Genomic DNA, 26,228 nt, shown 5'->3' on the forward strand with positions numbered 1-26,228 from the left:
GTATTTCCATGTCTAGCTGAGGCGCCTTCATTCCCAGGTCTATATATCTGAAGCAATAGGCAAACATCTTCCTGGCAGCTCCTGAGGCCTCATTACTGGGAAGGATGCAGAAACCTTAAACTTTCCCCGACCCTAACTCAGCATCCAATACTTTTCCATTCCTACCTCTTCCCCTGCCAACATGCTATATAGCCCACAGAACTGCTGGAGTCTTTTGTTCAGGGCTTCCTCAAAATAAGATGACCCACCACATCTGTGCTAATCTACCTGACCCTTGATGGGTGTGCCATTCAATAGGGGACAATGAAATCGGCGTTTCTTCCAGTTCTTTATATTGATAACTCTGGCTTATACCGCCGTAGTAAGTAATGAATGACTGAATCCTTTCATTCATGGCTTGCGGTTTTAATTGGCGACTCTTGACACCTGGAAGCTCAGTTCTCTCTCTGATCACCTGAGCTCCTGACAGTATACAGTCATATTCTCTTTTTAAGAGATCATCCTCTTTGGTTTTGTTCGTAATAAGTACTAATTATCTGTCTCTAATTCTAGGACACCAATTTTCTCCTGGCCTGGGTACCAGTTCTTGGCCCTTCAAATTCTGATTGGAATCGGCACTATTGGGTCTCTAGCTCTCGAGCCTTCAAATTACATCATAGGCTTTTTCTTAATCTATTAGCAGTGGGCAGATGGTGGGGCTTTTCAGCTTCCACAGTCAAGTGAGCCAGTACCTCATAATAAATCTTTTCAGATAGATATGTGATAGACAGAGCTAGAGATCTCCTATTGGTTCTATTTCTCTGGAAAACCCTGACTAATACAGACCCTTTAGTGATAATTCACCATCAGCCTTTCATTAATAATATTTAGTACACCAAAGCACTGCATATTGAACATTGACATTAAAATTTTGCTGACTGGTAGTTCCCTGTTTCAACTCTGATATATAAAGAGCTGAAAATGTTTATTGCCTTCTGTTATGAGCCAAATTGCATACATTCAAGATTCATATGTCGAAATTCTAACTCTCGGTACCTCAAAATGCAACTGTAGTTGGAGACATGGTAACTAGGATAAAATAAGATCACCAGGACCTAATCCAGTGTGACCAGCTGGTGTCCTTATAAGAAGAGGAAATTACAGATAAACACCAAGGGGAGACCATGTGAAAACACAGGGAGAAGACAGAGATGGTCATCTATAATCTGAGGAGGAAGGCCTCGGAAGAAATCCACCCAGCTGATACCTTGACTTCTAGACTCCAGAACTGGGAGAAAATAAATTTGGCTTGTTTAAGGCACAAAGTCTGTGATGTTTTGTCGTGGCTGCTCTAGCAAATCCATACACCACCCTTACAGAGAGAAAGCTGGACAAACTGAAACTCAATGAAGTTTCTCAGACCTATCAAAAAAGTGAGATTGTAGGGAAAACTGCAACCTGAAATCTAGAAAGTTAGAGGACTCCAGAGTCAGAGCTGATATCTGCTTACACAGAGCAGAAGCTGTTAGAGCCTTAGACTATTTGAAATACTGAAACAGCAATTTTGCCAAATTGCTTGAGGCTTAATGTGACCTATGATGACAATGAGAAACTCTTGGGAGCCATAGTCTTAGCTCTCTTGCCACACCATACACACACACATACACACACACTTAGCTCCCAAATACACACTTTATTGGGCTTTACAGACATAAACTGTCCAGGTTTTCAAGAGCAGGCTGTGCATACTGGCTTACTTCCAGAGTCTACTGTGGAAAGGGACAAAAAGGAGTCACTTTACAGTAAAGAAACTTGACAAAACTGTCTCAGTGAGATAACATCAACAGTGATGCCTTGTTATGGTATATACTTTTGACATGTGGTGGTGAGAATGGAACTTTACCTGTGTGGCTTTCTCCCAAAAATTAGCCTGAGTCTAATTATGGGGGGTGGGGGGGAAGGATTTCTGAGCAGTAATCCTCAAAACTGTCAAAATCACTGAAGACAGAATAAATCCTGAGAAAATATCATAGCCAAGAGGAGCCTAAGAAGACACAGTTACTAAATGCAATTTTATATCCTGAATGATATTCAGGAATAGAAAGATAATATTGGAGAAAAATTAAGAAAATGAGAGTAAAATATGGACTTTAATTCATTTTTAAAAGCCATTTGCTTGATACTTGCTCAGGATTGTATATTTAAATATCATGTTAATATTGATATATCATATATGTACATACATGTATATGTATATATACATATATATCTTATGGGCTTCCCTGGTGGTTCAGTGGTAAAGAATCCACCTGCCAAAGCAGGAGACACACATTCCATCCCTGGATGAGGAAGATCCCCTGGAGAAAGAAATGGCAACTCCAGTATTCTTGCCTGGGAAAACCCATGGACAGAGGAGCCTGGCAGGCTATTGTCATGGGAGATCACAAAACAGTCAGACATGACTTAGTAACTAAGCAAACACCACTATATAACTTATACTAGAGGCAATGAATACCTAGACTGTTCACCTACAGACATACACACATCAAAAATAAATCCAAACAACTTCACCAGGCAGGCTGTGGTCATTCAGGATGCTGTGTTGGCTCTCCTAAGGTAGAGCCAGCCGCCAGAGAATGGCAACCACAGAGGCACAGAAGAATTAAAGAATAACCTATTTCTGCCATGACCATCATCACCACAGTGCAACAGGCACCTCTAGGTCAGCACCAATCTCCAATAAAAACTGCATGGCAAAGCCGAACTTACGTGGCACCAGTCCCCTCCGGGTGAGCATTGCAGCAGCGAGTCCTCTGAGATGCTGGCGACACAAGCCTCAGGATGGTCTCCCTGCCAGCCAAGCACTGAACCATGACCCGTGGGAGCAGCTCTAGGAGCTGAAGCAGGTCAAAAAAGCAGGCAGCGACAGCGCGGTCATCGCGCTGAGTGTGGGCACAGGTGGGCAGCCGTGGGTGGAGGGTGTCCAGACCAGCGGCCAGAGCCCTCTTCCTACTGGGAGTGTCCACTGCACGGTGAGCACAGGATACATTGCCTCTTGAGATGCTTGGAGAGCATCCTCTTCGTGCGTAGAGGGCCCTAGGGTTGCATTTCACTCCTCAGCACAGAAAACTCAAAACCCAGGTGGCCTTAAAACTCCTTAATTTAGACAGAAGTCATACTTGAGCAAAACCGCAAGACAAAGCCAGGCTCAGGCCCCACCTGCGCTCAAGTTAGCGCCGAGTGAAATCTCCTGGTCCTTCCCAGTAGGGGAGGACACGCCTGGTGCCCGCAGACATGCCGGGCCTGGGCAGGGGCCCACACGCTGCCCAGAGCTGGGGACCAGACCATACATTGTGGCTCCTATGTGAAATTAGAATACTTGAGGTGTGCTTTCTTCACAAAATAATGGGATCTTAAACATTTCAGGTCACTCCATTTCTACAGTGGGAATTTTGGAATCATACAGGACCTTTTGTGTGGATTCAGTTAGGGAAAAGCAAGAAGGTTGTTTGTTTTCATCCTGAGGAATGATTGACTTCTGTCTGTCCAGATGAAGTCAGATGGAGCCACATGGTGATATATGCAAATTTTCCTGTTAGAGCAGCTGCCTGATGAATTTAACCCACCTCTACTTCCGGGTGTGGGACAGTCAGACGGACACCAAAGGGATGCTGATGAAAAGAACTACTGGCCCATGCAGCTGCATGTACCTATTTCTCTTTCTTGCTTCTTTTGCTGTTTGTTTCTTGGTGTTGACCTTGTCCCTCAAATAATTTTCCACTCCAAGTAAAACAAGTCTTCTATGTATTGTGTATATTTAAAAGGACAGCACTATTACTACTTCCTTTGGGGGTGGGGGGAGGAAGGGTCAATCTTTCATCGCACACCCTTATCAAACCAATGTCACTGATTTCTCCATGGCACATTCGCTATTTAAGGTGCCAGCGTCACCAGCACTAGGCATCCTCTGATCAGCTGGCTGCAGGATGATGCTGTGTGAGAATGCTGCGATTTGCCCCACTTGCAGCAAGAGCAGCTGCTGTGAGAAGCAGAAGCTACCTGTTACTACAAGAATCTTGGAAGCAAGCACCTTTCTCTCGAGAACACTGGAAACACCTGGGTCATTTCATGATCTTCAGTAGGAAATTCTGCTTACCCTTTCAGAACTGAATCCAGCACTAAGTCTGAAGTCTCTTCTACAAATAACAAAAAAGGAAAAAGAAGCAAAGGTGAGAGATGGAGAAGTAGGAGGTCTTCCTGGCCTCAGCTCATGCTCCTTCAGAAGAAAACCACTCACCTTTCCAGAGTGTTACAGGGATCACGGCTAAGCAGCCATGCCAATAGATAGAGAGCTTTGGCCTTACTGTGAATTTCTAAATGTCATTATCATAATATTATTTATTTAAATGTGGTTCAGATCAGTTAATTTTAGTCACTCAGTCATGTACTGACTTGTTCTGACCCTCAGTCATGTGTGGCTCTTTCATGACTGTAGCATGTCAGGCTTCCCTGTTCGTCACCAACAAACAGAATTTGCTCAAATTCATGTCCATCAAGCTCATGATACCATCCAACCATCTCACCCTCTGTCTTCCCCTTCTCCTCCTGCCTTCAATCATTCCCAGCATTATGGTCTTTCCCAACAAGTCAGTTCTTTACATCAGGTGACCAAAGTATTGGAGTTTCAGCTTCAGCATCAGTCCTTCCAATGAATATGAAGGACTGATTTCCTTTAGGATGGACTGGTTCGGTCTCCAGGCTGTCCAAGGGACTCTCCAGAGTTCTCCACCATAGTTCAAAAGGATCAATTCTTTGGTGCTCAGCTTTCTTTATAGTCCAACTCTCACACCCATACATGACTACTGGAAAAACTACAGTTTGGCTAGACACATCTTTGTTGGCAAAGTAATGTCTCTGCTTTTAATATGCTCTCTAAGATGGTCATAGCTTTTCTTCCAAGGAGCAAGTGTCTTTTAATTTCATGGCTGCAGTCACCATCTGCAGTGATTTTGGAGCAACAAAAAATAAAGTCTCTCACTGTTTCCACTGTTTCCCCATCTATTTGCCATGAAGTGATGGGACTGGATGCCATGATTTTAGTTTTCTGAAGGTTGAGTTTTAAGCCAACTTTTCCACTCTTCTCCTTCACTTTCATCAAGAGGCCTTTTAGTTCTTCTTCACCTTCTGCCATAAGGGTGGTGTCATCTGTATATCTGAGGTTATTGATATTTCTCCTGGAAACCTTGATTCCAGCTTGTGCTTCATCCAGCCTGGCATTTTGCATGATGTACTCTAAATATAAGTTAAATAAGCAGGGTGATAATATACAGCCTTGACGTACTCCTTTCCCGATTTGGAACCAGTCTGTTGTTCCATGCCCAGTTCTAACTGTTGCTTCCTGACCTGCACATAGATTTCTCAGGAGGTAGTTCAGTTGGTTTGGTATTCCCATCTCTTTAAGAATGTTCCACAATGTACTGTGATCCACACAGTCAAAGGCTTTGGCATAGTCAATAAAACAGAAGTAGATGTTTTTTCTGGAACTCCCTTACTTTTTCAATGACACAATGGATGTTAGCAATTTGATCTCTGCCTCCTCTGACTTTTCTAAATCCAACTTGAACATCAGGAAGTTCACAGTTCACGTACTGTGAAGCCTGGCGTGGAGAATTTTGAGCATTACTTTACTAGCATGTGAGATGAGTGCAATTGTGCGGTAGTTTGAGCATTCTTTGGTATTGCCTTTCTTTGGGATTGGAATGAAAACTGACCTTTTCCAGTCCTATGGCCACTGCTGAGTTTTCCAAATTTGCTGGCATATTGAGTGCAGCACTTTCACAGCATCATCTTTAAGGATTTGAAATATCTCAACTGGAATTCCATCACCTCCACTAGCTTTGTTTATAGTGATGTTTCCTAAGGCTCACTTGGCTTTGCATTCCAGGATGTCTGGCTCTAAATGAGTGATCACACCATCATGATTATCTGGGTCATGAAGATTTTTTTGTATAGCTCTGTGTATTCTTGCCACCTCTTCTTAATATCTTTTGCTTCTGTTCAGTCCATACTGTTTCTGTCCTTTATTGTGCCCATCTTTGCGTGAAATGTTCCCTTGGTATCTCTAATAATCTTGAAGAGATCTCTAGTCTTTCCCATTCTATTGTTTTCCTCTATTTCTTTACATTGATCACTGAGGAAGTCTTTTTTATTTCTTCTTGCTATTCTTTGAAGCTATGCATTCAAATGGGTATATCTTTCCTTTTCTCCTTTGCCTTTAGCTTCTCTTCTTTTCATAGCTATTTGTAAGGCCTCCTCAGACAACCATTTTGCCTTTTTGCATTTCTTTTTCTTGGGGATGGTCTTGATCCTTGTACTGCCTCCTGTACAATGTCATGAACATCTTTTCATAGTTCTTCAGGGACTCGGTCTATCAGATCTAATCCCTTGAATCTATTTGTCACTTCAACTGTATAATCGTAAGGGATTTGATTTAGTTCATACCTGAATGGTCTAGTGGTTTTCCCTACTTTCTTCAATTTAAGTCTGAATTTGGTGATAAGGTGCTCATGATCTGAGCCACAGTCAGCTCCCGGTCTTGTTTTTGCTGACTGTATAGAGCTTCTCCATATTTGGCTGCAAAGAATACAATCAATCAAATTTTGGTACTGACCATCTGGTGATGTCCATGTGTAGAGTCTTCTCTTGTGTTGTTGAAAGAGGGTGTTGCTATGACTAGTGCGTTCTCTTGGCAAAAGTCTGTTAGCCTTTGTCCTGCTTCTTTTTGTACTCCAAATCCAAATTTGCCTGTTACTCCAGGTATCTCTTGACTTCCTACTTTTGCATTCCAGTCCTCTATGATGAAAAGACATCTTTTTGGGGTGTTAGTTCTAGAATGTCTTGTAGGTCTTCATGGAACCGTTCAACTTCAGCTTCTTCAGCATTACTGGTTGGGGCATAGACTTGGATTACTGTGATATTGAATGGTTATTACCATTCATTACTGTGATATTGAATTGATGTTTCAACTACTATGATATCTGTACAAATTACAATATTTGTATCAATGTTGATATTTAATCAATATTGTATCAATTAGTGTGATATTGAATTGGTATTGAATGATATTAAAGGTTGCTAATTGGTGTTTAATATTTTTTTAACATAGGAAAAAAAGTCTTTATTTTTTCCAGTGGATTGAAATGATTCAGGATGGTATATTTAGGCAAATTTAAAACATTTATTATTTACTTAAAGACCAGATATGGTAAATTTAAGTATTGTGTGTCAGATCACTGTATGGAGCTGTCACAATGTTACTGCAGATAATGCATAAAAATTATGAAATTACTGAAAGAATAAATAAATAGAATAAATCCAAGAAGTACCAAAAGATATAAAGTGTATAAACAGAAAAGGAATAGCTTTCATCCCCTCTTGCCCCGCCCCTGTTCTCACTATTTTGTGTTTTGTATATCTCTTCAGCATTTTTATACAAGAATTTATATACACATCTTTTAAATTTTTAATCAAATTGTACAATACATATTGTTTTGAAACTTGCTTTAATTTGCTTAAAATAAAAGGTAAATTTGTTTGTCATTCCCCTAGTTGTTGAGTGTATGCGGGATGAAGAATATGTTTTCTTCATTTTTGTAAACTTAACTCTTACAACAGTGTAGTAGGCAATCAGTAAATATTTGTTAAATGAGTAAATGGGCAATATAATTTTCTCAAAGTATAACTCACTGATCATTTAAATAATGTCATGAGAGATGCTAAATTATTTTGAAGCGGAAAACTGTAAATTAGAACTTTTCAAAAGTTAAGGTTGTTTTTGTGTTTGGTATATTTCAATTTTTAGAGTTAAATATCTGGAAACATAAATGAGATAAAGTAGCCACCAAGCAAATGAGAACTCTGAAGCATTTTGCTTGTTTTTTTTTTTTTTTCACTTTTGCATTATTATCTGGGGACTACACTTTACACTTCATGCAGAGAAGGAACATAGGGATTTTTAAAATAGTATTTAGGTATAATCTTCACATTAAATCTAAGTGGAATTCCATGGAATGTGAAAATTTAGCATTCTTATAACATTTCCTCAATTTCCCGGTTATACATATATTCATATAGTTTTCTCAAACTTCTTGATATGAGCGTTCTGCCCATTGCACAGAATATACCCAGATGTGAAATTCAACACCTACTTCATACTCCACAAAACAATGCCTATGCTACATAGGAACAAATGCCAGAAATTAAAGAAGATATCAAGTAGCAAAGAAAGGCAGATTTAACTTGGTATCCACAAATATCCTGAAGTGTGAACTGAAGTTATCAGAACAGAAAACTAGCTAGCTATGAGGAGAGAAAGGGGTGTTAGTCATTAAGTTATGTCCAGGCCTTGTGACCACATGGACTGTAGCCCACCAGGCTCCTCTGTCCATTGAGTTCTCCAGGCAAGAATACTGGAATGGACTGCCATTTCCTTCTCCAGGAGGTCTTCTTGACCCAGGGATCGTACCCCTGTCTCCTGCACTGAAGGAAGATTCTTTACTATCTGAGCCACCAAGAAAATCCAGAGAAAGAGGACAATGAGCCAAATGGCAGGAGACCATACATCTTGTGAATAACAGGGACCTATTGGCAGACAAAGAAAAGCAGGAACCGTCAGACTTACCGGAAACCACACATTTGGGGGTGACGGGGGTCCTGGAGGCAGACAAAGAGAGGAGGGAAAGGCAGGACTCTCCAGATGCTGAGTGTAACCTTTTGCTCATTATGCCCTCATTACAATACACTTAGTCTTGCAGAAAAGAAGTTCCTATCATGCACTGATGCCATGACACTTTCCATCAAGGCTAAATAAACACAAAGTCCCTTTTGGCCTTGGTAAAGTGGAGCTGGGAGGAAAGTCAGGGAATACACTCCAAATCCCTCCCTTCTCAATGAATATTCCACCTACTCATTTCTACCTATACACCCCATATAACCAGCTTGCCAAAGAAACTCAGGGCAGCCATTCATCTGAGCCTACTCCTCTCCCCCTGAGAGTGTGCTATTACCTAATAAATCCTCACTTTGCTTTCTTGTTTTCTATATCCAGTCTCTGAAATCTTCCTGCAATGAGCCGAGAACCAACCACTCTCTAGTAACAAAGTCATGATTCTTAAGTTGTCTCTTGAGTTTTTCATTCAGTGCATTGAGTGCAAAGGAGAGCAAAGATTTTCAGCTTCCCTCAGTCTTGCTCCCTTTTCCACCCAACAAAAATTTCATTCTTGGGATAAAACACTTTATCTCTTGTGTCCAAAGCAGACACAAACATGTCTCTTTTGCAACTGGCCCCAGTCAACACAGTCTTTGAGGTCCTTCCTAGCTGCTACATTATAATAATGAGTATCAAAGCACTTTTTTTCAAATAAAGTTCCCTAATTGAGAGGAAGTTGTTAAAATAATTATAAAATAATAAAACTGTCACTGCATCATTATACCAAAAACAATAAAGGCATTAGGTAATGTTAATTTAGGGGAAAATTCAAGAAGTAAATAGAGAAATTCTAACTATAATCAATGTAAAAATGTTCCAGTTGCATCTTGTTATATTTGATAGAATCATACTATAAATGGAAATTCTAGAAGTAAGCCAATAAAAGGAAGAATGCCCTAACAAGGATGTTGAGCCAAAAACAGAATGGGTTGTCTTGAAAAGTACTAAACTCCATAATTTTTACCCTTCAAAAAAAGACTGCTGATGCTTCAGGAGGTAATTAAGGATTCCTGCTTTGTAGAGAGAATAGATTGGATGAGATATGTCTTTGCACCTATGTGAGGATATGATTCAGAAACAGAGGTATTTTGTTGTTGTTGTTTAACTCTAGAAGTCTTCCTTTTAATTAATCTATAAGATATTAAACACCAGCATTGAATCCAAGAATGAAGCATAAAATAGGAAATTATATGAAGTAAAATATGTATAAACACTAAAGGCAGTTTGACATAGTGAACATTCATATGAATCTGCTTGTGAACTTTTAGGGCTTAGGGGGCATCTATGATATGTTTTTGTTTGTTTTTAACTTACACTAATTCACCCTATGGAATATCCGGGAATATGGTCCTAACAGCATTGTTTAAGGACAGTGAAAGGAGAGGATTAGTTCAAATAGGAGCCTATCTCAGAAGCTATGAGGTTATGATGGATAAAAAAATTACAGTGGAATACAGGATGAGATGGTTTGATAGCATCACCAACTCAGCGGACATGAATTTGAGCAAACTCCAGGAGATAATGGAGGACCTAGGAGCCTGGTGTGCTGCAGTCCACGGGAGTTGCAGTCAGACACAGTCAGACACAACTTAAGAGATCTAGCAAGAACAAAGGGGTACATTCAAGAAGAAAGACAAGAGTAAAGCAAGTAGATTTAAGAAATAGTAACATGGAATAGAAGATCCCCTGGAGAAGGAAATGGCAATCCATTCCAGTACTTTTGCCTGGAAAAATCTCATGGACAGAGGAACCTGGTGGGCTACAGTCCATGGGGTCACAAGAGTTGGACACGACTTAGCAACTAAACCACTACCACCACCACCAACATGGAATAGAAGGAGGAGCAATGGAATCAAGAGGGGCCAGCCCAATGCAAGTTGAGATTCTCACATAATAAAGCCTTTCATAGCATTCTTGATTTGGTCCAAAATATTTTGCCTTTGGTGGGAAAAAAATTAAAACAGTACTTTTCTAGAGCTGTTTTAATATTTTTATATTAAAATATAAAGGTATAATTTATATTAGTTTCAAGTGCCTAACATTATGATTTGATATTTTTATATATTGCAAACTAATCATAATAGGTCTAGTTGCTAACTTTTTAGTTTAATAAATGGCATAAATAAAGATCCCTCCAGATTGGCAGTCAGTCCTGGGTGTTCATTGGAAGGACTGATGTTGAAGCTGAAACTCCAATACTTTGGCCACCTGATGCCAAGAGCTGACTCATTTGAAAAGACCCTGATGCTGGGAAAGATTGAAGGCAGGAGGAGAAGGGGATGACAGAGGATGAGATGGTTAGACGACATCACTGACTTGATGGACATGGGTTTGGGTGGACTCTGGGAGTTGGTGATGGACAGGGAGGCCTGGTGTGCTGCGGTTCATGGAGTCACAAAGAGTCAGACACGACTGAGTGACTGAACTGAACTGAACTGAATTGACATATTCCAAATTGATAATTTGTCTAATGACCCTTTTCACTCAAGGCCTAACTCTAAAACCCTGGCTGGAAGATCCTGCCTTTGTCCTCTCTTTGTAAGTAGAAATTTATCCTCCATATCTTGAATTGGCTTTCTGATGACAGCTCTGACTTGTCTTAAGCATTACTTGGTAGGCATAGCACTGCAACTGATGAAAAAAAAAAAAAATGCCTTTCTGCATTTAATATAAAAGCAAAAATTAAATTTCAAACTCTCCCTAAATATTTAATGTTAAGAAAGTGCTTTTAACATTTTTAGACATTTAGTGGCCACCACGTGTCAATATTTTGTCCCAAATATTGAATTTTGTGTTACTTTTATTGCACTTTCAATCTATGAATATTTCTATATTCCTATTTTCCTGAAGAATGGTACCTCTAAATAATTTTAAATACCTATATACAAGTGTTAATACATATTTATGCATATATAAAGCCCAACATTCATATCTTAGCACTTTCAAAACCTGCCAACTGTTGGCAAATGTGTGTTTAATTCAGTCAACCTTGTCGCTTTCTTGTTTCATGCCCAAGGCTTAACGATTGGAGTTTCAAAGCATCAAGCTTTAATGCTTTTGACTGACATGGAATTTTTTCTTAAAGATTTTTTTTTTGCTAACTTTCCTTTTTCTCATATTTTTCCCTTGTTCATAATCATAAAGCTATAGAAGTCTTTGTGAATTAATAAATATTGCATTTATTTAAACCTCAATACAGAGTAGAGTACTTTTCAAAGCAGAGGGTGAAAAAAGCTTTCTTAATGTATGTAGACTTATTTAACAATCATTTTTTTCTTCACTTAATAAATTTAAATGTGAAAAGATAATGCAAGACATTAGACATGCAAATGAAGAGCTGACGACAAAGAACTATTAGTATATCTATAATTAAGTTTAAGAAGAGTCTCTGTTTTTACCACTTTATGATTGCTAAAGTCAACAAAAGCTTCACGTTAAAAAAAAAAGAATATGATTTTCTTTTACTTCAACTCTTTGTTAAGAAACTTAAAGGGAAAGGAGAATAAATTTTAAAATCTAGTCTCTATTGTGAGATACCAGCAGGGAGATCGGTTATGAAATGTGATTATGTTAATACATACTGGCTTTGTTGGATATCACATAATCCTGATGAAGACCACTAGACTTTGAATCAGGAGCTCTGCATTCTAATCCATGTTATGCAGTTAATTAGCTGTGTGAACAACTCATCTAACTCTCTCAGACTCAGTGTCTCTGTCCATTAAGTCACGCTGACCACATGGCTTTCAGAGCCTCTGCTAATGATATTTAATGCTGCTGAATAGTCAAAAGCAAATTATTCTTCTTTCATTCTGAAAGAGGGAGAAAAATAGAGAGGGAGAGAGGTCATTTCATTTACTCAAGACAGCTGGTTAGCATGCTACCATCCATAACTTTAATTCTACAATAGAGACTTACCTGAGGAAAGAGACTAATAGTGAGAAATGCTGCTTTGGGTGATATAAAAAGGAATTATATGTATAGGAAATAATCTATCCTTGAATTCCTGGGAAGAGATTATCTGATTCACTTCTGGGAGGGAGAGATTCCTAGATCCCTAGCTTTCTATTATGTTCAAGGAGATAAACAGATAATTTTTTTAATGAATGAATGAATATCAGCTGTTCTAGAAACTGCATATAAAAGTGTCCAGCAGATTCACAAGAAATGGTTATATGTTATAACCTGTATATATGTTATAACCTTAATATGTTTATCCTGTCATTTTTCTTCCCATCAAAGTATAACTCCCAAGGATACCTAACAATTATTATAGAAAGACTCTTTAGGTCCTTTACTGGACATTTGATTTAAATAATAGTCATATAGAGTGTTTATCATATTGGAGTTTTATATTTTAGAATAATTTTCAGAGACTTAAGAGAGGTGGCAAGGTGTAAAGACTAAGAATTCAGTATCAGGTACTAGACTACCTTACTTGTAAACTTGGCTTTGCCCCTTTCTGTATGTGAAACCATAGGATGTGCATGATATGCAACTTCTCAGTTACCCTGTGTATAAAACTGGAATAATACTAGTACCACAGTAATGTTGCTCTACTATATAATGCTGAGGAAAGTAAGTGGTATATACTTGCATTGTCATTATTAACTACCCAGCAAAGTGGCAGTGCTCAATAAATGATATTACCAAGGCATGGACAGATCATTTCCATGTAATTTAGAAACTCTGGGAACCAATATGGGAAATAGACCAGGGATAATTTAGCAATAGAATGAGGTTTTGAGCTCTGCCTTCTACCATGTTGTAAGATCCATGGCAGGAGCAGAGACTGCTTCAGATACATTTTTGTGTTCAAGAATTCTAGCAGCAAGAGCACTTATATATCATTGTCCTTTCTTTTCTCATACCAGTATAGATATCAGAAAGTTATACTGAAATTATTTAAAAGGACCCTATCTCATAGGCAGGATAAGGTTGAGCATTGTTTTCAGAGAAGGATGGAAATAAACTTCCTGGAGACACAGAGTAATTTTTTCAAAAAGATTGGAGAATAACCCAATGTGTGAGAAGAAATGGACCAGTAAGGTCATTTGTAATTTGAAGGTTGAAAGGAAATTGTAATCCATACCTAAAGCTGTAAATTCACTCTACTCTTAGCAATATGGTTCTGCTTGTGAGGCGGTGGATACCTAACCATCAGTATACACCCTGTACATTGCCTTCACCTCAATTATGTACTGAGCCTATTAATAGGATGAGAGTCATTACCATGATTACATTATGCTATATGGCACAGCTGATCTTAAGAAAAGGAGTTTAACTTTGGTGAGACTGACCTAATTAGGTCATCCATAAAAGAGGCCAGTCTCTTTCTAGAGGCTGATATTTGAAAGGAGGGAGATTCCCCATTCCTGGACTGGAAGTTGAAGGGGAGAGGAACATGGAAAGGAGTTGAGACTTGCTTCTGGGAATTGATAATGACCTCTGGACAATAGCCAATAAGAAAATAGGGTATGTCCTACAACCAGTGAATTCTACAAACAAGCACAGGAGCTAAGGAAATTTCTATAGACAAGAACATGAGGCTCCAGACAGGAATATACCCTGGCTGACATTTTAATTTCAGCCTTGTAAGACAGTTCTTAGCTGTGCCATGCCCAGACTTCTGATCTACAGACCTGAAAGTTAATAAATGACTATCATTTTAAGTCATTAAATCTGTGGTACTTTGTTGTAACATAAAAAAAAAAAAAAAAAAAAAACTGGTACATGTGCTGAAACACTGTCAAGTTCATGGTGGTTGAGTCAAGTTTTCCAAAGTTTTCTAATTTTCACTGGAAAGCTTCAGATAGTGTCAACAACCACTGCAGGTTGAGAAGCTCACTTCATTCACTTGGAAAAAATGTGCATCAAAATCCCAAGTTTCAGTAACCATGGATTTTCAGGCATTTTTTCAAGTAGCAGAAAGTAAATACAACAGCTTTTTCCTCACCATTACCTCTGTACCACTAGTGAAAATGTCATCATAATAAAGGGCAAATGATATCTTCATATCATTTTAGAAAAAGAATTTTGATCTTCAAATCACCTGAAATTATTTCAGGGACTCCCAAGCATTCATGAACTACACCTATCAATTACTGGCTTAAAACAAAATAGTACTCGTGAAAGGCAAGAGTAATAGCCAAGAGATAGAGATTGTGAAGGACAGGGAAGCCTGGCATACTGCAGTCAGACACGACTTGGTGCATGAACAACAACAGCTGGTAGATAAGATTCCAGAGTCTTCCTTCTTGATCCTGGAAGTCAAATGATCTCCCTGGGATTGTGTACTGATACAAATAAGTAATAAATCAGGGATAAGATAATTGGTGGAGACTACTGTCAAGCAGAATCAAAGTAAGCATGGATTTTCCTTATGGTGCTTCCAGTTGTATGGGATCAGCTATGTTCTGGGTCCATGATGACTCATGGACACTTTCACTTGGACATTAAGAACTCCAGAATCATATTAACTTCTCAATCAGCTCTGTAACTTTTCAATAGCCTAGCTAGACTCTGTGATATCACTTTTGTCCTAAAATGTTTTTACTGTAGTTAGGATCTGTGAACTTACAACAAATTCTGTGATCCATATAATCCATTCATAAATACTGATAAACAGAGCTTACCAGACATCATTGTGCCACATACATATCTGAAAATTTATATTATAAAATATGGTAATATTCTACATAGATATCAAATAAAAGGGAAAGTAAGATAGTTTATAACTTTGTCCATTCCTTTTCAGACTGGGATGTATTTGCATATAAGTTCTAGACGCATGCTTATTTGTAAGATGTATAATAATTTTATTCAAAAAATTATATCCATGATGGCAGTTATTCACATTCAAAGTTATTCTGACTAGAAGAGAGCCTTAGCAATGAATGTAAAAAGATTAAATGAAAGGTTTTTTCTTTGTTTTTTTTTTCTTCTTAGTTCACCATTATGTCTATAAAAAATTGGCATGAAATACAGTGATAAAGAAGTTCTAAAATGCATAAAATGGGGATTCTGAAATTCCTGCAAGAAGAGATATGGAACTTAAGGATTAATAAGAAATATAAAAACCAAAGATGTATCCACATCATAGGATTACATTTGTATTTTGAACTAGCATAGATTCTATCATTTAGCTAGTAGGTATCAGAAACTTAGTGCCTCATTCTTATCTTTGACAACCCAGGAATTCTAATGAGCAACTAGTTATTTTTAATATGCAGCATCTCAATTGTTCAAGCTTCCCTCAGTTGGTAAAGAATCCACCTGCAATGCAGGAGACCCTGGTTTGATTCCTGGCTTGGGAAAATCCACTGGATAAAGGATAGGTTACCCACTCCCAGTATTCTGGCCTAGAGAATTCTGTGGACTGTATAGTCCATGGGGTTACAAAGAGTTGGATACAACTGGGCGAATTTCACTTCCATCTTTCCTGCCTAACGTCCTTTGTTTCAAATTCTCCCATTTTCCCTATGTTCCTCAAACTCATTCCAAACATACTGATTTTGTGTATCACATCAAGTTAGGCCAAAATGATGTTTACTAAATTCTTGTGGCCAATGCTAACTGCATTCTTTTTGTAATATTTAGCCACTATTTAGAGTTGATATTTTCATATAATGAACCGAAAGACACAAATGTTGAAGGGACCATGAGTTACTTGAATAGTACAAAGTTTACTTGCCTTGAAATCTCAACACCAGAATTCAAAAACAATCTCTACTACCTAAAATATGTGACCTTGAGTAAGATGATCCCTCCAAATTATTTTCTTCATTTATATCACAGTGATTATCTCCTATACATTTTTGAAAATTAAATTAAATCACATACGAAAATGCCTGGCAGTTTAAAATAACCAATGACTATGAGTGGAGTATGATTCTTTCTTCTCATTATTTTTATTGGTTATTTTTTGCCTCCTGTCTTAAATGAGTCCTTGTACCTCTTTAGATTATTCTACTTGAAAGTTTATTCTCACTAACTTGAAAACTTTATCCATTTTAATCACTTTGATACTAAATATCTGGTGATGCTAATAATGACCCCAGACTTTCTACCCATAGCCTGGATTTCCCTTGAAATTTCAGACTTATATAATCAACTGCCTACATGATATCCTTACTTACTCATTCTATTTATCTCATTTTGATTATTCAAAATTAATGTGTTCAAAATTGAAGTACTGATCTTTCTCTCCAAACCTGCTGTTAGAGAGCCTTTCCCCTCTTGTTAACAGGAACTCTATCCTTACAGTTGCTCAGAAGAAAAAAGGGGAAAAAAAAAACAAAAAAAACTTTTAAATCATCTCTGCTTTTTCTCTCATTCTACCCATCAAGATAATCTGCTGCCTCTATCTTGGTAATATATCTAGATTTCGACCACTTCTCACTGCCCCCATACAAACACACTGAAACAGGCCATTACCATGAATCATTAGCTGGCTAAATTATCTGCTTTTGCTCTTGTTTGCCAAAAGACTATGCTCCATAAAGCTACCAGAGTGAACCCTCTGAAATAGTCATATCACTTATTCTTTTGTGCAGACTTTTAACACCTTCCTATCCCAAACAGAAAAATCCCAAGCTGTAAATCTTTGAGAAACACTTCTCTCTGAGTCTGGCTTAAGCTAGGACTGAGCCTATTTGTTTGATTCTAGAGAGCATCAGGGTGATTTGGGTATTTATAATATAAGCAAAATATATATAACAGTAAGGTTTGCTAAACATGTAACAATTCATTGACAGAATCAAGAATTTAAGAAAAAGAAGTACATTTTATTATCTGACTAAATTACTGCTCAACAATTTGTCTTACCAAAATGCATGCATATGCACACACATACACACAAATTATATTAGAAAAAGTGAAATTTAAAGATTCTTGCTTTCATCTTTGTTAAATTTCATGTGTGAATAACAGATTTACTTTTTACTTTATATACAAATTCTATAAACCCTTCCAAAGCATGTTTAAAGATTTCATATGATGTATTTACTCTATGTGGACATAGCACTACTAATAAATCAAGAATCACGCAGAACTATCTAGTTCCCACACAAGATGTATAGCAAACACTTTATCTTCCTGATTCATATTTATAGAAGGACTGTATTTGCAAGGAGATTTTGTATTCTAAAAATACTGCTTACAAACCTCTGGTCAGATTTCTATGGGGGGAAGGTTTTGCTGAATTACCTGCACAGGCTGATCCTCAATGTGGCCTATTTTGCTATGATTATTCACAAGGCCTATAAGCCACCTTAAAACATTAAACAATCTTCAGTAGAGCCTGTCTCCTACTTTTCCAATATAACCTCATTTTTTGTGTGTATTGGTCTCTTTACTATCTATTCTTTCTCTTGCCATTCATTTGATGACTCTTGCCTTTTATTAGATTTCATCATGTCCTTTCCATAACCTGAAATGATCTCTACATATCTCTCCGATGGCAATGTATTTTGACCCTACCATATGTCCACATTGAATGCCTTTGTCCTGTTTGCATTTGTTGCCATAAGTTTCAAAAATTAAAATATAAGCTTCTATTCAATGCCTAGTAAATATCACTGTAAAAATAAATAACAGAAAAAAGTCACAATAGCTAAAATGTATAAAAAACACTACAGATGTAAACATAAATAGATCTATACCCATTCGTTGCAATTAAAATTTACAAAAATTATCCCAGAAAAATTATACTAAGTAAAACATAGAATGATATTCATTATACTTAATATAGAGCATAAAATAAAATTATTACTGCTTACATTTTTAAAGGACAATGTAGTAATCTTTATAAGAGATTGATTTTAAAGTTTTGCTCTGGAAATTTTGTATTTTGCAAAAGTAATATCCACAATAAAATCTAACACTAAAAAATGTTTGAAAATTTTAGATGAATCAAATATTTTGTAAGATTTAGGTGGGAAAGCAGTTATACAGATTATATCATTAAAATGTAAATAACAGATTATATCACTAAAAATAAAATAACCATTAAAACATAGAAGCTATTTAATAATTATGCACTGAAAAAATAACAAAGGAATTAATCTGGTTTACTTAATTATATTCTAGAATGTACAGATGAACTAGATAAAATCACTAGTTTCTTAATTTTAAAATTAGAGGCTCTAACTTGAAAGGAAGGTATAGAAGTTATAAATATAAAAATGTAAAATAATATAACAGAATGATATACAAAACACTAAAAACACATACTTATTTTTCTCTACCCTTCAGAGAGCTATAACCAATAGGCTGAAATCCAGGATATGATGAGTTTCTCCAAGAGAAGATGGAACATAAGTACTGGCTCATCTATGGCATCAGGAGAAAGACAGTGCCTCCACTTAAGCAGGTAATAAAAATTAGCTAAACTGTACTCTGCATATAAGTTAAATAAGCAGGGTGACAATATACAGCCTTGACACACTCCTTTTCCTATTTGGAAATTGCTAAAAGGTGAGTTCTGGGTTAGTGAGAGAGCAGGCAAATTCTGGGTGATATAGATTCAGAGGAAGTTGTGCTCTCTTAAAGGTTTTTCTTCATGGACTTTCACTGAGCACTCACAAGAAAGAATGGTGGTAGGAAGCAGACTGAAGAAAGACTTCTTTAGCAGTGCAGGCCTCAGTTCAGTCAGTCATGTCCAACTCTTTGCAACCCCATGAACTGCAGTATGCCAGGTCTCCCTGTCCATCACCAACTCCCGGAGTCCACCCAAACCCATGCCATTGTGTCGGTGATGCCATCCAACCATCTTATCTTCTGTCATCCACTTCTCCTCGTGCCCTCAGTCTTTCACAGAATCAGGGTCTTTCCAAACGAGTCAGCTCTTCACATCAGGTTGCCCAAGTATTGGAGTTTCAGCTTCAACATCAGTCCCTCCAATGATCTCCTCTAGGATGGACTTGTTGGATCTCCTTGCAGTCCAAGGGACTCTCAAGAGTCTTCTCCAACATCACAGTTCAAAGCATCAAGTCTTCTGCACTCAGCTTTCTTTATAGTCCAACTCTCACATCCATACATGACCACTGGAAAAACCATAGCCTTAACTAGATGGACCTTTGTTGACAAAGTAATGTCTCTGCTTTGTAATATGCTGTCTAGGTTGGTCATAACTTTCCTTCCAAGGAGCAAGCATCTTTTAATTTCATGATTGCAATCTCCATCTGCAATAATTTTGGAGCCCAGAAAAATAGTCAGCTATGGTTTCCACTGTTTCCCCATCTATTTGCCATGAAGTGATGGGGCTGGATGCCATGATCTTTGTTTTCTGAATGTTGAGCTTTAAGCCAACTTTTTCACTCTCCTCTTTCACTTTCATCAAGTGGCTTTTTAGGTCTTCTTTACTTTCTGTCATAAGGGCAGTGTCATCTGCATATCTGAGGTTATTGATATTTCTCCCAGCAATCTGATTCCAGCTTGTGCTTCCTCCAGCCCAGCATTTCTCATAATGTACTCTGCATATAAGTTAGATAAGCAGGGTGACAATATACAGCCTTGAAGTACTCCTTTTCCTATTTGGAACCAATCTGTTGTTCCATGTCCAGTTCTAACTGTTGCTTCCTGACCTGCATATAGGTTTCTCAAGAGGCAGGTTAGGTGGTCTGGTATTCCCATCTCTTTCAGATTTTTCCACGGTTTATTGTGATCCAAACATTCAAAGGCTTTGGCATAGTCAATAAAGCAGAAATAAATGTTTTTCTGGAACTCTCTTGCTTTTTCCAGGATCCAGCAGATGTTGGCAATTTGATCTCTGGTTCCTCTGCCTTTTCTAAAACCACCTTGAACATCAGGAAGTTCACAGTTCACATATTGCTGAAGCCTGGCTTGGAGAATTTTGAGCATTACTTTACTAGCATGTGAGATGAGTGCAATTGTGCAGACGTTGGAACATTCTTTGGCATTGTCTTTTTTTGGGATTGGAATGAAAACTGACCTTTTCCAGTCCTGTGGTCACTGCTGAGTTTTCCAAATTTGCTGGCATATTGACTGCAGCACTCTCACAGCATCATCTTCCAGGATTTGAAATAGCTCAACTGGAATTCCTTCACCTCCACTAGCTTTGTTCATAGTGATGCTTCCTGGATCACATTCCAGGATGTCCGGCTCTAGGTGAGTGGGAGTGAGCACACCTTTATGATTATCAGGGTCGTCAAGATCTTTTTTGTACAGTTCTTCTGTGTATTCTTGCCACCTCTTCTTAATATCTTCTGCTTCTGTTAGGTCCATACCATTTCATGATTATCTGGGTCGTGAAGATCTTTTTTGTACAGTTCTTCTGTGTATTCTTGCCACCTCTTCTTAATATCTTCTGCTTCTGTTAGGTCCATACCATTTCATGATTATCTGGGTCGTGAAGATCTTTTTTGTACAGTTCTTCTGTGTATTCTTGCCACCTCTTCTTAATATCTTCTGCTTCTGTTAGGTTCATACCATTTCTGTCGTTTATTGAGCCATCTTTGCATGAAATATTCCCTTGGTATCTCTAATTTCCTTGAAGAGATCTCTAGTCTTTCCCATTCTATTATTTTCCTATATTTCTTTGCACTGATCCCTGAGGAAGGCTTTCTTATCTCTCCATGCTATTCTTTGGAAATCTGCATTCAAATGAGTATATCTTTCCTTTTCTCCTTTGCTTTTCACTTATCTTTTCACAGCTATTTGTAAGGCCTCCTTAGACAGCCATTTTATGTTTTTCCATTTCTTTTTCTTGGGGATGGTCTTGATCCCTGTCTCCTGTACAATGTCACAAACCTCCATTCATAGTTCATCAGGCAGTCTTGTCTTTCAGATATAGTCCTTTAAATCTATTTCTCACTTCCACTGTATAGTCAAATGGCATTTGATTTAGGTCATACCTGAATTGTCTAGTGGTTTTCCCACTTTCTTCAATTTAAGTCTGAATTTGGCAATAAGGAGTTCATGATCTGAGCTACAGTCCGCTCCCTGTCTTGTTTTTGCTGATTGTATAGAGCTTCTCCATCTTTGGCTGCAAAGGATATAATCATTTTTTGTTGTATCCTTTAATTTAATATTTAATCCTATAATTGATTAGATTCTTTGCAGTGCAGGTCTAGAGAAGGGGAATGGCCACAAATACAGAAAGGAATGAAGTCCCAAAAAGGCCTTAGGAATGAAAGACTTAACTCACTGAGGAAAAGGTAGCAATCCTGCCAGCCCCAAAGCAGAGTGAAGACCTACTGCAGCTGGAAGATATAAAAAATAAAAAGCCATCCAAATCTGGAGATGTGTGCATGCTCAGTACTGTCAGACTCTTTGCAACTTCACAGAAACTGTAGCCCACCAGGCTCCTCTGTCTATGGGATTCTCCAGGCAAGAATACTGGAGTGGTTTGCCATTTCCTTTTCCAGGGAGCGAACCTGTATCTTTTGAGTCTCTTGCATTGCAGGCAGATTCTTTACCACTTGAGCCATTGGGGAAGCCAGTTCTGGAGAAGGGACAGAAATTTATCCTGGGTCCAGAAAATTAAAGATTGCTCGTTGCTGGGGAAAAGGCTGAGTCATAGAGAAATTACTACCCACTGGGCATAAGTACAAAGGTCCAGTCTAAAACTAAGGTTAACCCAAGACAACAAAGAACACTCTCAGACTACCCACCACTGGGTTAGCAAGCACCAGATAACAAACAAGACACTAGTGCTTGAGAAGGACAAGAGGGTAGAAAGAGAGGCCACCTGCAGTACAGACACACAGGAAAGGACTAAGGCAGAGGCTGGAGCAGGAAAGTTGGTGGCGGGAAAGAGAATCTCAAACCATCCGCACCATAAGAAACAGAGCAGAAAAATTTGAAATTGCTGTGAACTGAAGGTAAAAACATGGCTAACAAAACACAAAAGTAGCTCAACTCCTAATTAGATCAACTTAATTGCCATGCTAACAACATAGCAGAAGAATTGTGACCATTTCCAGGTATAAATACTATATAGTTTAGTCTCTACTGTTCTGCAGGCTATGTCTAACAATTAATCAAAGCTATCAACAGACACACACAAAGCAAGGGAAGAGAAAAATTAGTTCACTATCAAGAGATGACCGTCTCATTCAACAGAATAAGACTAGGAGACGAAACAGATGTTAGTAGACAGGGAATTTAAGTTATCTTTAGTTAATACTTTAACATCTATCATGAAAAAGCTGGACAACATAAACAAGGAAGAATTTTAGAAGAGTCAGAAACTATAGAATAAAATGGAAATAACAATTTCAGCTTTATTTTGATTGATGCTTACTTGGCATATCTTATATCTTGTTACTCTTTCTCTCTGGTTATTTTTTTATCTATCTCTGTTTTTACATTTAAAGTTGATTTCGTATAGACAGTTTGTTGGACCTTGAATGTTTAGTTCTTTATTTGATATTTTGGTGTCAGTTCTACTTTATATAATTATGGATTTGTTTGGCTTGAAATCTACAAGCTTGATAGTTGTTTTGGCTATATTCCATCTGTTGTTTGTATTTTTCATTCTTTATCTATCTACTTATGGACTGAATACCTCTTATAGTTTCATTTTGTCTCCACTGTTGTTTCATTATTTGTATCCATGCAAAAATATTTAGTATTTACAATATTGAATTTAATTCATCAAGTGAAGTTGTAAACTATGCTAATAAGAGAGAAGTACACATCAGAAAAAAAATATTACCAATGATAGTAAAAGACTTTACATAATAGTAAGAGAGACAATTGACCAAGAAAACATAATAATTCTAAATATGTATGTAACTAAAATCAGGAACACAAAATGCATAAAGCAAAACATATCACTGAAAGAAAAAACAAAAAAATCCATACCTATATTTGGAGATTTCAACAATTCTAAGTAATTGATAGAAAAGGTAAATACAGAAGCAGTAAACATATAGAAGTCTAAATAACACTATCAAACCAACAGGAACTAGTGATATTTATGGAATATTCCACTCAGCAAGATTAGAATACACATTCATTTCAATGCTTGAATATTCACCAAGATACAACACATTCTAAACTGAAAAACAAATATTGACAAACTTTATAAACTAAGATAATATGAACTATATTGACAGACCATACAAAATTAAAATTGAAATCAATAACAAATATATCTGGAAAATTGTTAAATATTTGAGAAGTAAATGATGCATTTCTAAATAACCAGGAATAAAAAAAAATAACTTGCAAATGAAATTAGAAATATTGTTAATCAATTAAATAAAGGTAGAATAGAAGGAATTTGTTTGATGTGGTTCTTTCCTCTAAAGAACTACTTAGAGGAAATTTTAGAGCAACAAGTGCTTTTACTAGAAAATAATAAAGTTCTTATATTAATCATCTAAAAGTATCTCTAAATAAATGAAAGTATATTAGACTCATACTAAGTGGACAGAAGGAACAATAAAAATAACTGAAGAAAACAAGAGCATTAGGAATTTTAAAAATTAGAGAAAAATCAATGAAACTAAATTTGACCCTTGCCAAACAACAATGAAATAAATACACCTCTAGGAAGATTGATCAAAGAAATTAGAATGAAACAAAGTAAAATAAAAACAGAATATGTAAATTAACAATATAACAAATGAGATATAGAGGGCATCACTTCAGATCCTACAGACATCAAATACTAAAAGATGACACTATGAACAAACTTATGTCCTCAAATTTAACAACACAGATGTAGTCAACAAATTCCTGGAGCAGCACAAACTAACAAAGCTCATAAAGTTTATTCAAGGAATATCCTGAATATGTGTTATTTTATATTTATGCACACATACACACACACACATTGGACTTCCCAAGTGGTGCAGTGGTAAAGAATCTGCCTGCCAACGCAGAAGATGCAAGAGATATGGGAAGATTCCCTGGAGGAGGAAATAGCAACCCACTCCAGTATTCTTGCTTGAAAAATCCCATTGACAGAGCATCCTGGTGGGTTACAATTCATGGGGTTGCAAAAAGTCGGACACAACTGAGCTACTGAGCATATATACATATGAACATACATACATAATTCTGGGAGAATGTTTGCCCTAACCTTAGTTTCATACTTACCTTTTGTCATTGTTAGTCTCTCTGGTGCCATCAGTCAATCCTAAAGGAAATCAGTCCTGAATATTCATTGGAAGGACTGATGCTGAAGCTGAAACTTCAACACTTTGGCCACCTGATGCAAAGAACTGATTCATTTGAAAAGACCCTGATGCTGGGAAAGACTGAAGGCAGGAGGATAAGGGGACAACAGAGGATGAGATGGTTGGATGGCATCACCAACTCGATGGAAATGAGTTTGAGCAAGCTCCAGGAGTTGGTGTTGGACCAGGAAGCCTGGCGTGCTGCAATCCATGGGGTTGCAGAGTCAGACATGACTGAGTGACTGAACTGAACTGAACTGGTTCAATCTGAACTTGCTTCTTCAATATTTGATACTTATTAACCACTCATTTTCTGTTATAGCACTTGTACAGAAAAAAAAATGCTTTGATGAAAAGTGGAGTTCAGTTGAAAGATGAGTTTATATTACAACCTGCTAATAGGAACATAAAGACATTAAGTTGACTTACATATTATCTCTGTCATTCAGGTATCTTCAGTTTTTCAGGCTTCCTCCATTCCTGTAAGAAACTGAATAAGGAGACAGATGAATGCATGGCACATCTGAGTAAGATATAAAATATAACTCTAATATTCATATAAAATACTTTATGTAGCACATGATAAATAATATAATAGTTTAAAAAATTGATACTTACATATAGAAAGCCATTTTATAAATTGTGGAGTCAGTTTTGGCCTGACACCTGATGAGTAACATATTACTACAAGCTGAGTTCCTAGGGAGTGGGAGCCCAACCCAGCTGGACCTGGAAAGAGTTTAAAGTTTTTCACACCTAATATATCAGTACTTGGATGAAGCACATGAGAATGCATAGAATAATACATTATTTCAGCAGGAAGCAGCCTTAGGAAGTCACTAAAGAGCTGCATGAAAGCAAAAATCAATTTCAAAGAAAATCACCAAACCACTAAAATGCCTTTGTATGACTTCCAAAAGAATGCAACCAGTGAATCTTGGTGAGGAGGATTAATGTTTATTGAACAACATTAATAAGCAGGAGCTAGCCACAATTATTTCATTTAAGTTATGCTCACAAATGTTCTAGGTGTTAGGTGATAGTATCCGCATTTGATATGAGGAGAAGCTAAGGCTCAATGACCTTAAACTGTCCAGTCACCTTAAGACCTGTTAAATGAATCAGCTAAGCTTCACAGTGACATTTTATTAATTCTACTTCATCAGTTTCCCTTTTATAATCACTTCCCAATCTTCTTTCATTATATTTCATGAGATGCCTGTATAGTATTATGATTGTCATATCATAAAGTGTATTGTAAGTAGGATATCTTAAAACTACCAAATGTATTCCCATAGAGTTTTTTTAGAGTAACTATTTTAATTTGTGTG

General features: G+C 37.3%; 1 long non-coding RNA gene across 1 annotated transcript in view; it reads right to left on the bottom strand.

Moving 5' to 3' along the window:
• Positions 1-25,390, bottom strand: part of LOC147370854 (uncharacterized) — a 48,748-nt gene extending 23,358 nt beyond the window's left edge. Inside the window, exon 1 of the long non-coding RNA XR_015166209.1 lies at positions 25,327-25,390. This is a non-coding gene — a long non-coding RNA (uncharacterized LOC147370854). The remainder of the gene's footprint in view (positions 1-25,326) is intronic.
• Positions 25,391-26,228: the final 838 nt, after the last annotated feature.

The sequence above is a fragment of the Bos grunniens genome, chromosome 6, assembly GCF_055505025.1.
Source record: "Bos grunniens cultivar Pamir isolate PY7600 chromosome 6, Bosgru_T2T1.0, whole genome shotgun sequence".
Lineage (NCBI taxonomy): Eukaryota > Metazoa > Chordata > Mammalia > Artiodactyla > Bovidae > Bos > Bos grunniens.